The following is a 13,087-nucleotide window of genomic DNA, read 5'->3' as shown; positions in this document are numbered from 1 at the left end:
GGGATGAGCAACAGGCAAGCAGTGTCATAAGAACCAGCGCGTGGAAGGGAGGGGAATGCGGTGCCCTTCCCTGACTGGTCAGAGGACTTTGGGGGTACTGAATCCAAATCTGGGTTCCGTACTAGGGCAACCCAATAACAGTGCATTCCATGGGTCAACATCCTCAGTCTGCTATTTACTGTGTGATCCTGGGGAAATTACTTAGCCTCTGTGTGCCTCAGTTTCCTGCTCTGTGGAATGGGTTGTTGTGAGGAATAAGCGAAGTAATCCATGGACCATCCCCAGCACAGAGCATGCAGTACATTCTAGATGCTGCCCCTCGTGTTGTGACTCACCTACTGCTCGTGTTATGAGTATAGATGTCTCTGTGCTGTTTGTCTCCCCACCTAGACGCTAAGTCCTGAGAGAGCAGAGGTCACGTTTGCAATATTCACTGCTCAGTGCTGTCCCTTAGTAGGGCAGGCACTCAAGGAGAAAAGAAGGCAGGAAGGAATAGAGGGAGGAGGGAAGCCAGGGGGGCCTTATTTGGATGAGGAAGGGAGTGGAAATCCTGTCCTATGAAGAATGAAGGATCTCAGGATTGCCTGCCAGGACAGAGATGAGGTTTCTTTGTCATCCAAAAAAGCAAGGAGACCAAAAAACCAAAAACGAAACCAAACCAAAAAACCACAAAAAACAAAACAGAACAAAACAGCACGGAGGACCCGGAGGGGAGAGGACCAGTGACTGAAAGCAGAGAAGGACTTACTGAGTGGTCCAAGGAGGGAACAGGCTGCCTCAGGGAGAAGTGAGTTTCCTGACATCGGAGGAACGCAAGCAGGGCAGGGAGGAGCCCTTGATGCCGCCACCACCGAGGAAGGATTCAGTCACCAGAGGGGACTGCGCTGCCTGATCTGAACGCTGTCTCCCATCACCTGCCTCACCCCTTTCTCCAGGGCTTTACGTCACTGCTCATTGGGTGGCTGGTGTTCTTGGGAGTGCAAATGATGTGTGAAGTAACTTCTGATCTTTTCTGGCACGGTGCAAAGTTGTGCAGGGCTTAGGGAAATACTTAGCTACCCTGAGCCAGCCTTTCCCAAGTCAGTATTGGGGAAAAAAATAACTCCATTAGAAGTGCTAAATGAGGATCGTAATGAGATATCCAAAGTCTCGCCAAGTGAATTTAATCGCTTTCTGATCCCAACAGCCACACAATTCAACTCTTTCTTAGCATAATTAAGCAAGTGACAATGAGGACACTATTCTAAGACATGGTAATGAGGTGCTGAGGGGCCTGAATTCAGCTGGAGGGGAATTCCTATTAAATATTTATTAGATATGCAAGTTCTTTAATAGCCAGAAAAAATAGAAGGGGAAATTTAGTTAAGTGAGGTCCATTTCCTTTGAAATTAAACTGTTAAAAACAGAAGCTGCCAGGTCTTCATTTTTGTGGCCAGAGGGCTTGGCCATACTCTGTGACCATAAAACTCCTTAGGTGAGCAGGAGCCACAGAAAAAAGAGGCTAAATCAGGGCACGGTGGAGATTGTGGGCTCCGTAGTAAAGAAGAAAGGAAGGAAGGGATACGAAGTAGTGGTGTGGGGTAGAAGGAATGTGGAATGTGGAGTCCAGATTCAGGTTGGAATTTGAGCTTCAGAATCACTAGGGGGTAGAGAGGGGTGGGCGGGGAGACCTCCAGTGACTCACCTTACCTCTCTGAGCCCCAGGTCTCCTGCTCTGTAAAGTGGGTGCCTGCATCATTACCCCTCCGGGGCTGCTCAGAGGACTAAAAGGGATCCTGGCTGTGGAAGTGCCTTAGAAACTGGCAAGCAGAACACACACCAAAGGGGCTGGGGTCACAGACTCTGAGTCCCCGCACGAGATTTGCCTACGGTGCTCGCAAGCTCTTCTTGCACAGCTCAGGCCGCTTCTCTGGCTGTAGCTCCAGGGGGAAAGCAGACGGAGTGGGCTGGAAGACTGAAATGCTGCTGCTCGTTGAATTTTTTTCTTGCCGGCAAAGGATACCCTGCACACCGACAAGGATCAAAACCGCACGTTTCTCCCACTGATGTTCATCAGTATGCAGATAAGATGTAGGCTCCCGGCCTGGCCGCCAGGAAGGGGAGTTCAACCTCTGCTGGGGCTCCTGTGGGGACGGTTTGAACAATTATGAGGCTCACCTGTGCGAGCGGCAGACCGGGGTGGGGCTCTGCTCAGGCCTCTGGCGAGCCCTGGGAGGCCTGTGTGAGCATGCGTGGATGTGTGCGCCCGTGTCCTGGGGGAGAGGCAGAAGCCCAGCAATCTGTCCTCCAGAGACTCACAGATGGCTTCCCTTTCTAGACCTTTCCCTGACTAGCTCTACCACAATGGAGAGTGATAGCAGTTAATTATTTTTGCTTCTTGAGTGCCCACTTGTGCTGGGCGCCATGGAACCCCAGTAACAACCTGCTGGGTAAGTATTATTACCATCTTTGGGCCACTGTGCAGGGAGGGATACTTGACCCCAGAGATGGGAAATGGTTTGTCCACGGTCACAAAACTATGAGCCCAGGTGTCTCCAACTCCCGAGTCCCTGAGGTTTTCCCTCTTCCCTGGAGAGGTTCAGACTGAATGATCTGCGAGGAACCACTCCCTGTGCCTGTGGGCACCCGGGGAGGCCAGCTTCCTAGGGCTTTTCGGGCCTCAGAGGACGGACTGCCCCTTGGCACCGTGGGGTGGGGCGGGAGTTGTGCGGCAGAGCCGCGGCCTGTTGCTGAGGACACGTGGGAGGCACAGAATCAGGCTTTCTGGGGAGCCCGTTTTGGCCTGACATCTAGAGCTGATGGCTTCCAGCCAAGGCTGGCCGGTATCGTATTGTTGGTTCTGGGGGCCCCAGGGGTGTCCTGAGCTCCCCCATAGGGAGCTTTACTTTCAGCCCTCAAAGAGCTTGGATAATCTTCAGGGCGGGGAGTTAACTGGAAGTGCCAGGACCGCAGGCGGAATGCTCGCAGGGGAGTGGCCTCTGGTGAGCCCCGCTTCCTTTGTCCCTGCGCCATCCTAGTGCCATCAGAGCCACTGGATGATTTGGCCCTCAACCAGCTAAGCAAATGGCTCGGAGTGTAAATTTTTTTACACGTGCCCTCTTGGTGTGAAGAGCTTAGCTGATGCGGGTCACGGATGTCAGTGCCACGCTTGCAACCCTGGAGATCATGCCCGGCTCAGTTGGAGAGGTCCTTGAGTCTTTCTTATTCCTCTCAGCTCATCAGCCCTTCTGATTCTTTATGAGATTTCACTGCCATTGGATCCCTCCCATGCCGCTTATCAGCACAGGCACATACTAGCTCGTTTCCTTGGGTGATTATAGCTGGTTTCGATCGGAGGCGGTCTCCTGACTCTTAGCCCAGCTGCCCTCTTCCTCAAAAAGCACTCTGAGCAGGTGTACAGAACTGTAGACCAGGCCAGATCCCCAGCAGGTATAGCCAAGTTGGGGAGATAAACATGAACTTGTGACACGTGAAATGACAGGGCGAGATTCAAGCAATAGTTCAAACAGATAATATGAAAGAAGATAGGTCACAAGGCAAGGTGTGTGATTAATTTCCCAGGGTTCTACTGATAATAGTTCCAGGGGCCCGGAGGTGAGAGGAAGGGGCCATAGGAGACTTGGGGAGAGAAGAAGCCTTGATCTAGGAGGTAGGCCCTGATCTGTGTCTGCCAGAATGAGGATAGTTCAGATGGAGAAACATGCTGTAGAGATCATTCCTATTCATTCTAGAGTGGTCAGCTGGATGTCCTCTGTGTTTGCTGTAGCTGATACTGGGAATAAGGGACCACAGCCTTGTGTTGCTCACAGACACAGCTTGACACAAGCAGGAAATTATAGGATGCACACAAGGAGCAGAGAGGTTGTTTGGTTTCCTGTCCCCTGTAGGATACAGATTCCTTGAGAAGCATTCAAGGCCCTCCACCACGTGGGTCCTTCTACATCTCTGGCTTCATCGTGTTCTAGAAGTTGTCCTTTATGAATTTTGATGTCGGATTGTTTGGCGTGTTTAGGTTCATCACTATTATTACTTATTTAAAATCTCTCTGTGTTCTGCTTAATTCTGTTGCCTTGAACTCTACTTTGATAGTCATAATACCAATGCTGTTTACTTTGCATCTGTGGGTTTATCTTTGACCTTCTGTTTTATGCCTTCTGGCATCATTTTTTCTGAGGTGTCTTGGAGCTCCAAGGCAGGCCAGAGGTGCTCCACCACCAGCCTGGAAAGTGACTGGGTTGAGGATCCCGCAGAGCAGAGGCAATCGGAACTGAATGCCAAATGACTAACAGTGAAATTCGGAGGCACAAGTCAGAACACATCTTCAGTCCAAGCAACTTCGAAGAAGCTAGCTAGGATATTTATTTGTTTTTTTTTTAAGTTTATTTATTTTCGAGACAGAGAGAGACAGAGCATAAGCGGGAGAGGCAGAGAGAGGGGACACAGAATTCAAAGCAGGCTCCAGGCTCTGAGCTGTCAGCCCAGAGCATGACGCGGGGGGCTCAAACTCACAAACCGTTGAGATCATGACCTGAGCCGAAGTCGGATGCTTAACTGACTGAGCCACCCAGGCGCCCCTGCTAGCTAGGATATTTAAATGTTTTTGCAATCTACTCTGTCAACAGAGAGAGGTTCTCTAAACAACCCTCTAAAGAAGCCTCTATTGGACCTGCTCCCCCTGGCTTCCTTGAACTTTGCCCAATCCCACCAGTGCTATAACTTTTGCCACCCTTTGGCTACTTCTTTTACCAGCTATTTGCTCACACTGGGCCTCGTTCAATTTTACCTATAATCCCATCTGCCAATGACTCTGGCCGTGACTCATGTATAGATCTTGTTGCTTAGACACCTTCCCAGTCTGGAGTGAAATTGACAAGAGTCAGAACCCTAGAAAGTAGCAGCATCCCTGTTGTAAGAGCCAATCTCTCTAAAAATTAGGGGAAGAACCACATATCTATGATCCATACAAGGTCAAATTCTAATAAAGGTAAAGTTGCAAGTAGATAAAACTAAGTGTATTTGAAACATAGGTAGTTCCAAATCACCATCCAAGATGAGAGAGCCTGCTGTCAGATGCTGTCACCGATGCCTCTAAGTGGCTGGCTGCAGGGGGCCATTTATTGACTGCTGTCATCTGTCTGGAGTATAGGGTGTGGTGGCACTCAGGGAGGCCCGGAAGTGGAGGCTGAACACAACTTGGAGGGGAAAAGTGCCATGGAGCACATTCCAGTTCATTCTGCTGCGGTAAGTGTGTGCCAAGGGTCCTCTGTGGCCGGAACTGTGGGTACGTATGTGGTGTCTCCCTTGTGTTGCTCACAGACACTGCAGACACAAGCAGGCTCTAAGAAATAAGGGGAAGGGAGGGGCGGGGTGCCTGGGTGGCCCAGTTGGTTAAGTGTCAGGCTCTTGCTTTCAGCTCAGGTCGTGATCTCAGGATTTGTGAGACTGAGCCCCACACGGGCTCTGCACTGACAGTGTGGAGCCTGCTTGGGATTTTCTCTCTCCTTCTATCCCTGCCCCTCCCCCACTGTATGCGCACACGTGTATGTGTGTGAGGGAGCGTGTGCATGCTCTCTCTCTCTCTCTCTCTCTCGGTCTCTTTCAAAATAAATAAATAAACTTAAAAAAAGAAAGAAAGAAGGGGAAGAGAAGTCTGCCTTTGAAGATGATGGAAATTCGGTAGGCCTCCATGAATTAAATAGCTAGTGATTGGGCTTTTCACATTATTGCATATTTTCTCACTTGTGTAAGTGAGTGTGTATCTTTTATATGTGCCTTACATTTTACAGTTTAGAAGGTATGTTCACGTATTATTCACTTTGAGTCTCAAAACACCCATTTCAGTCAGGCACATCATCTCCCTGTTACAAACAAGGAAACCTAGGCTCACCTTGGTCAAGGTACTTGCTGAGGCTAAACCAGTGAGTCACAAAATGTAAACCCCGGCGTTCCGATATCTAATTCAAGGTTCCTTCCACAAAACTGCCACCGCTGTCACCTCCCAGTGTGAGCTATGACAAATAACTGTAATTGGGACGTTCTCTGTAAAGTATTAAAATGCTATGGAAATATGGCTACGAGAACATCGGAGGTTTACAACTGTGCCTTGTGCTTAAAGTCTTAGGCCAGAAGCATATGAAAACCATTCACTACAACATTGAGATCAATTGACGGCCACAATAATTAAAAACTCATAGTAGCATTAAGCTGTGTTTCAGATTAGCCTTCTGAGTAGAGAGGCTTTTTTAGAAAAAATCGTCCTCACTGGTTTAGGAATAAGGGCTTGTGCTGAGATGGTCATTGAGGACAGGAGTCACAGAGGCAGGGTTCTCGTGTCCCTGAGGACCAAAGACTAGGAGGTCCCAGGAGACTGATCTTGCTAAAGGTGGCAGCTTCCTCCTGTTCGGGAGTGGTCAGTCCTGAGAGGACTTCCGCCTGTCCTCCTCCCTCTCTGCCACTTCTCATGGCTTGACCTTTAGCTTAAAAATAATAGAAAATGAAAAATAGACAAAGTTGAGAGGACAGCTTGATAAGCCATCACATACCTATCACCTAGTTTCAATGGTGGTCAGTTCAGGGCCGGTTCTCGGTCCTCCCACGTTATTTTAGAGCAATTCCGGATTTGTAGCAAGCCATCTGTGAATATTTCAGGATGTATCTCTAAAAGACGTGGGGGCGCCTGGGGGGCTCAGTCGGTTGAGCCACTTCGGCTCAGGTCATGATCTCGCAGTTCGTGAGTACCAGCCCCACATCGGGCTCTGTGCTGTCAGCGCAGAGCCCACTTTGGATCCTTTGTCTCCTTCTCTCTGCCCTCCCCCACTCATGCTCTCTCTCAAAAATAGATGAAAACATTAAACACACACACATATATATCATTTTTAAAAAGACGTGAAATATTTTTTATAACGTAACCATGATACTATTATTAAATATAAACGGCAATCTCTTAATGTAATCAAATATATGTTCAGTGTTCAAATTCCCACTCTCTCTCTCTTTCCCTCTCTCTCTCTCTCTCTCTCTCTCTCTCTGTCTCACACACACACACACACACACACACACACACACACACACACAAACACATGCAGTTCATTTAATTCAGGATCTAAATAAAGTCCCTATATTACAATTGGTGAATATGTCTTTCAGGACTTTTTAAAATTATAGGAATCCTCTCCATCTCCTTTTTCCCCTTTGTAATTTATTTGCTGAATAAACCAAGGTGTTTTCATGTAGTTTCTCACAATCTGAATTTTGCTGATGTGTCTCCATGGTCCAGGTTAAGATGTTCCTCTGCCCTTTGTACTTCTTATGAATTGATAGTTGTTTCCAGAGGCCTGACGTGATTTAGATTTAATCTGGGAGGGAGCAAGAATAATATGTCATAGGTGGTGTTGGTGGCCTCATTCAGAAGGCACATCCTGTCTGGGTGTGTCCCTTTTCTGGGATGTGCCTTCTGAATGAGGCCACCAACACCACCTATGACATATTATTCTTGCTCCCTCCCAGATTAAATCTAAATCACATCAAGCCTCTGGATGTTGCTCAATGCCTGGACCCACTACTTTATTAGTAATATGCTAACTTGAATTACTTCTCCATTTATTCAGTACATTCTTTTTTATTCACTTATATTCACTTGTTCAGTATATTCATATATATTCATGCTTCATTTATACAGTACTTCTATAAAGAGAAATTTCCCTCATCTACCATTTGGTTATCCAGTAGTATAGTCCATACAGAAATGTAGGATTCATACCAATTCTTTCCTTTTAATTACAAATTTCCACAATAATGAATTGGCTCTCTCTCATTGTGCTAAAGTGATTAGATTTTTATAATGAAATTATGGATTTAAACATATTTGATGCATTCGATCCATTGAAGTCATTATTTTTTTGATACTCAAGTTGTCTCATCTTTGGCCAGCGGGCGCCTCTTCAGGTTGGCTCCCGAGTCCTTTCGCTGTGACCCCAGTAGTCTTTGGTAGTTTCCTTGCTCTCTAGTAGGACAATACACTCCAGGCTTCTCTTGTACATTTCCTGCCCCAGACCTAGGATCAGCGACTTCTCCAAGAAGCTCTTGTTTCTTCTTGTGGTAAATGGCATTTCAAGACCACAATCTGCATTTTAAGGGTGCTTGTTGCTCCTGGGTCTGCCATTGTTTCTAGAGCTTTTCAGTGGAAGAACTAGGCAATGTATTTTTTAGGATACAATATATCATGAGTTCATGCTGATATTTCCAACTCAGATTCAGGACTACAGGGTGTTTATGTAACATCTTCTATCTTACATCCGTATCTCCTGACTCTTACGCTAAGAATCCCAGTTTTCAAGGCCACTAGGGATAATAGAATTAAAATATCACACGATTACTTATTCAATTTATTTTATCATACAAATAGAACTGGCTCAGAATACCAATACTAATGCTACCACCACAATATGGTTACTATAAATAGTTTACATCTTTTTTTGTAGTTCTTGTACTTAAAGCAAATCCCACTAGGGACATACTATCAGATTACTGTGTTTAAAAGAATAGTGTCTCTCTGCCACCAACTATATACACAATTTATTTCATTTTGCTTTCAATTTTGGGGAATTGCTCTTTTAGTGTTCTTAGTGTTCTTTTATGATTATATAACATGGTTATGTTGTTCCAAAGTCAGATCTATAAGCCAAATTATATTCAAATAAATCTAGCTTCTATCTTTGTCCTCTCCACCCTGTTTCTTCCTCACCTTAGAGGAAACCATTTCAAAATTGGTTATAGCTCATCTTTCCACTTTTGAATGTTTTAAATATGAGAATATATATATATATATATATATATATATATATATATATATATCCTTCCTTTCTTGGATAAATGGTAGTATAATATACACATTTTTGTACACCTTGTTTTTTTTTTCACTTAATATATCCTGGAAATCACTTTATAGTGGCATATTGATATCTCTCATTTATGCAACAGGTGCACAGCACTCTGTTGTGTGAATGCCCCACAGGTTGTTCACCTGATCCCCTATTGACACACATTTGGGCTGTTGCCAGTCTTTTGCTTTGCCAAACAGTTCGGCAACAAATTGCTTTGTGTACGTGTGTTTCCATATCTTTGCCAATGTATCGATGGGGTAGATTGCCAGAATTACCCAGAAAATGTAAATACCCACATATTTGTGCTAAATATTGCCACGTTTCTCTCCCTGGATGGGGTGCCATTTTACACCCCCACCGGCAGGGTTGAGAGCGTTTCCATCCCGTTTAGTGGCTGTGGTTTAGCCCTTCCATGCTTTGTCTGTGGCTGAAACACCAATCGCGAGTGTTAACGGTGAGAGACAGTAGAGGGGTGAGTGGATACGCAGGCTCTGGGGTTGGGTTGCCTGAGCCCCAAAGCCTGGCTCTGTCACTTAGCAGTTGTATGTTCTTAAGCAAATTACTCAACCTCTCTGTGCCTCAGTTTCCGCATCTGTAAAAGGCATAATGAGAAAAACTCTCCGAGGGGTCGTTCTGGTGATTGTGTGAGTTAAGGGAGCAAGCGAAGTGTTTTGTGCTGTTCCTGGCACATAGTATACACTGAGTAAATGCTGGTACCACTAGTGTTATCTTAGTAAGCCCTTGTCAGAATCCTGTGAGGTGGGTATTGGCAGCCCCAGTGTATAGACGAGAAAAGCCAGGCATAGAGAGAGGAAATAATTTTTCCCAGGTCACATGGGTGGAGCTGAGGCTCCGGCCTGCCTGCTTCCAAAGCAGGGATGTTACCCTGCAGGCTTCCTCTCTAGAGCCAGTGTGGGACGAGCTGGGGCCCGGGCAGTGAGGGTGGTCTGGGTCCCATCCCCCTTCCTGTGACTGTCTCGGGCACCACACCACTCTTCTAGGTCTGCTGTGCCACCTGCCCCTCCCTCTGAGGCCGGTTGGCCACCTTTCTGCTATCCCTGCAGATCCACTGGGCTCTTGCGAGCAGGGACAAATAAGGAGTGAATACTGAACTTGGTTTCCCTGGGCCTTCTTCCTTGTCTCCTGGCCAGACTTGACCTCATCTCTCCGTACTCCTACCACACAACTGCACTCTGTATTCTGGATCCTCTTGCCTGGCTTGATCCCAAGGTGACCTGGAGCCTTGCGTGCTCAAGAAATATTTTTCCTTTGAATCCATAAGCGAGAGGACGTGTGTGTGGGGGGAGGGGGTGGTGAAATTCTTTCTGTGCGTAATTGAGAAACAGTGCTCTGAGCAATGGGTCATTTGTTGCTCCCAGCAGAGCTGATATTTCCCCCTGGGTGATGGCTCTGGAGGGCTGAGGGCACATCAAGCAGGCCTTTCCCCAGGTGTGGGAAACTGAGACAAGACAGGAATTTAGTACATTCCCCAGTTTTTCTTATTGTTAAAAATGATTTTTAAAGTACCCACACAAATCACGAATACATCTCCAAACCTCTGTGATCTATCGTCTCCTGCCAGAAGCAGGTCCAGATTTTGTGGGGGCCTGAAGCTTACCAAATTTATGTGACCCTCTTTAAGAAAAGAAACCAAAATCACAAATTCAAAATTAGGTACAAAAATCACTATTTGTTTGCAAAGGGAGACTAATTCACAGAGATCACAAATTTGGAAGGCTGACAAATACCACAGATATCACAAAATCCGGAAAAATAACACAATATTTTAATGAAGGGACGGCCTGACATGTGCTTTAGTCACTTCCGCATTATGACAATTTTATATTTTCTGTGGAGAGAGTCAGAAGATAATGTTTCTTTCCTCTGCCATCGTTGGTTGAATTTTGTTTACACTGGTAACAGTTTAGAAAAACTTTTTTCTCCCAACTTCGTATCATCTAAACCATCGTTATTGTTGTCAGATTTAGGAAAACCTCTCTCTCTCTCTCTCTCAGTCTGTATGTAAGATTTGAAAGAATTTTTCAGACCAGTTTCTGACTCGGCACACTCAAGCCTCGTCTGTCTTCTACTCTCTGCACACTTTTGGTACCAGCTGCTATGGGACGTGTGCCCAAGCAGTGTGACTCCTGGGGGTGACTTCATGTCACGACCCCAGGTGGGTCAGCCTTGGGGGTGGTAGGAATGTCCTGGAAGTCATTCCTTCAGTAAGATGATTAGGAATAATTTAACTGCAAACCCCATGAATATATCCTACTAAACTCAAATCACTATCTCAAATCAACTTCCCCTAAGCCCCTTCCCCAGAATGCCTGAGCCACTTCAGTGCCACCAGACGGGCGGGGAAATGGAGGCCCAGGGGCAAGTCAGAGGAGCAGCAGGCTTAACTGACTGTGGTTAACACATCTTACTTTTGCACCTTTTACAAAACGTAAGGCCTTGTGAACACGTCATCGGGAACCTTGTGCACACCTCCCCACTCCCCATTCTATTATTCTGTGGGTCCCCAGAACCTCACACAGAGCCCGTTGAACTGTTGAATGAATGGTCTATAAGCCTAACCGAGGATATTTCATGGACCAAGATTTAAAGAAAATAAAAAGCTCTCTTCTATCAATGCTTTTTCAGACTTTAAATCTTTGGGCTTTTTTTGTTAGAGATAATTGTCAGCCTTTTGCCTCAGGGTAGGGACTAGGGTGTGGCAAGTGTAGCTCCTGGGGCATATAATTCACAGAAGCACTAGATGCCTCACTCACCTCACCCCAAGCCCTGGCCTGGTCCCAGACTTGGCCTGTTCTAGAAGACTCCTTGGGGGAGTGAAAAAATTTAGTTAATACTGAAAATAGAATATGGGTTCTAAGCAAGTAGCAAAATGGTTACCACTTTGCTGAGAGAATCGGTAGGAATGTAATGTTACCCTGAGGGACATCATTCAAGATATGGGTTCCCTGAATCTGTAGCACCCAGAGCTAATACCCTCAGCAGCTAAGATCCTGGCCCCAATAGCACAGCCAAGAGCAGATCTGATAATCCCAACACACAGGCAAGAATGAGGTTCTCAGCCTCTGAGTTCAGAGTTCATCTAGATAGCTGGGGGAAGAGGGTGAGCACACAGAGGGAGGCCCCTCCACCTTTCCTTCCTGGCTCCAGAGAAGATGTAATCACCAAGGAGCAGTTGATGTCAAGGCTCCCTCCGAAACTTCTGATGATCACATCATTAGAAAGACAGAAACTTTCTCTAATGCATTCTTGCCTTTTTTAGGTTCCTGGGATCTCTCTTAAAATTCAAATATCCTAGCACCAAATCAAAATGTATTTTAACTCCTTTTTCTTGCTAAAAATAATACATGCTTGTTGTATAAAATGTGTTAAACAAAGATAAGTATAAAGAAGGAAGAAACATTACTCATGACCTCATTACTCAGAGATAACCACAGTTGATATCATGGTGCATTTTCTTCCAGAATTATTGGTACACATAGGCACATGCACACACAGGGGTCAGAGTTGTTTGTATACTGACCATGACCGACTCTTTGATTTACTAGATTGTAAGCATCTCCGTGTATCATGAAAAACTCTTTGAAAACATGGCTTTTAGTAGGAATGTACTATTCTCATGTATGGAGGTACCATAATTTAGCATTCTTCTGTTGTTGAGGGTACAGGCCGTTTTCAATTTTTTAGAAATATTGCTGCAATGAACTTTCTTGCATATGGATATTTATCTAATATGTTTTTAAGACTGGATTCCTAGAAGTCAGATTATTAGGTCAAAGAGCATGAACATTTTTGGGGCTATTGATATTTAACTGATAAATTACTTTTCAGAAAGTCTATGCCTGGGGGTGCCTGGGTGGCTCAGTCGGTTAAGCATCCGACTTCAGTTCAGATCATGATCTCACGGTTCATGAGTTGGAGCCCCACATCGGACTCTGCGCTGACAGTGCAGAGCCTGCTTGGAATTCTCTCTCTCTCTTGGAATTCTCTGTCTCTCCCTCGCTCTCTGCCCCTCCCCCACCTACATTTTCTCTCTCTCAAAATAAATAAATAAACTTAAAAAAAAGAGTAGGGTACCTTCTTTCTTAAAAAAAAAAGTTGATAGGTAACATTCACTGAACATTTATGGTGTGGGAGGCCTAGTTCTAAGCATTTTATATGAAATCATTTAATCCTTCCCAATAGGT

This window comes from Neofelis nebulosa, chromosome X (assembly GCF_028018385.1).
Source record: "Neofelis nebulosa isolate mNeoNeb1 chromosome X, mNeoNeb1.pri, whole genome shotgun sequence".
Taxonomy (NCBI): Eukaryota; Metazoa; Chordata; class Mammalia; order Carnivora; family Felidae; genus Neofelis; species Neofelis nebulosa.
Note: the sequence above shows the minus strand (reverse complement) of the source record.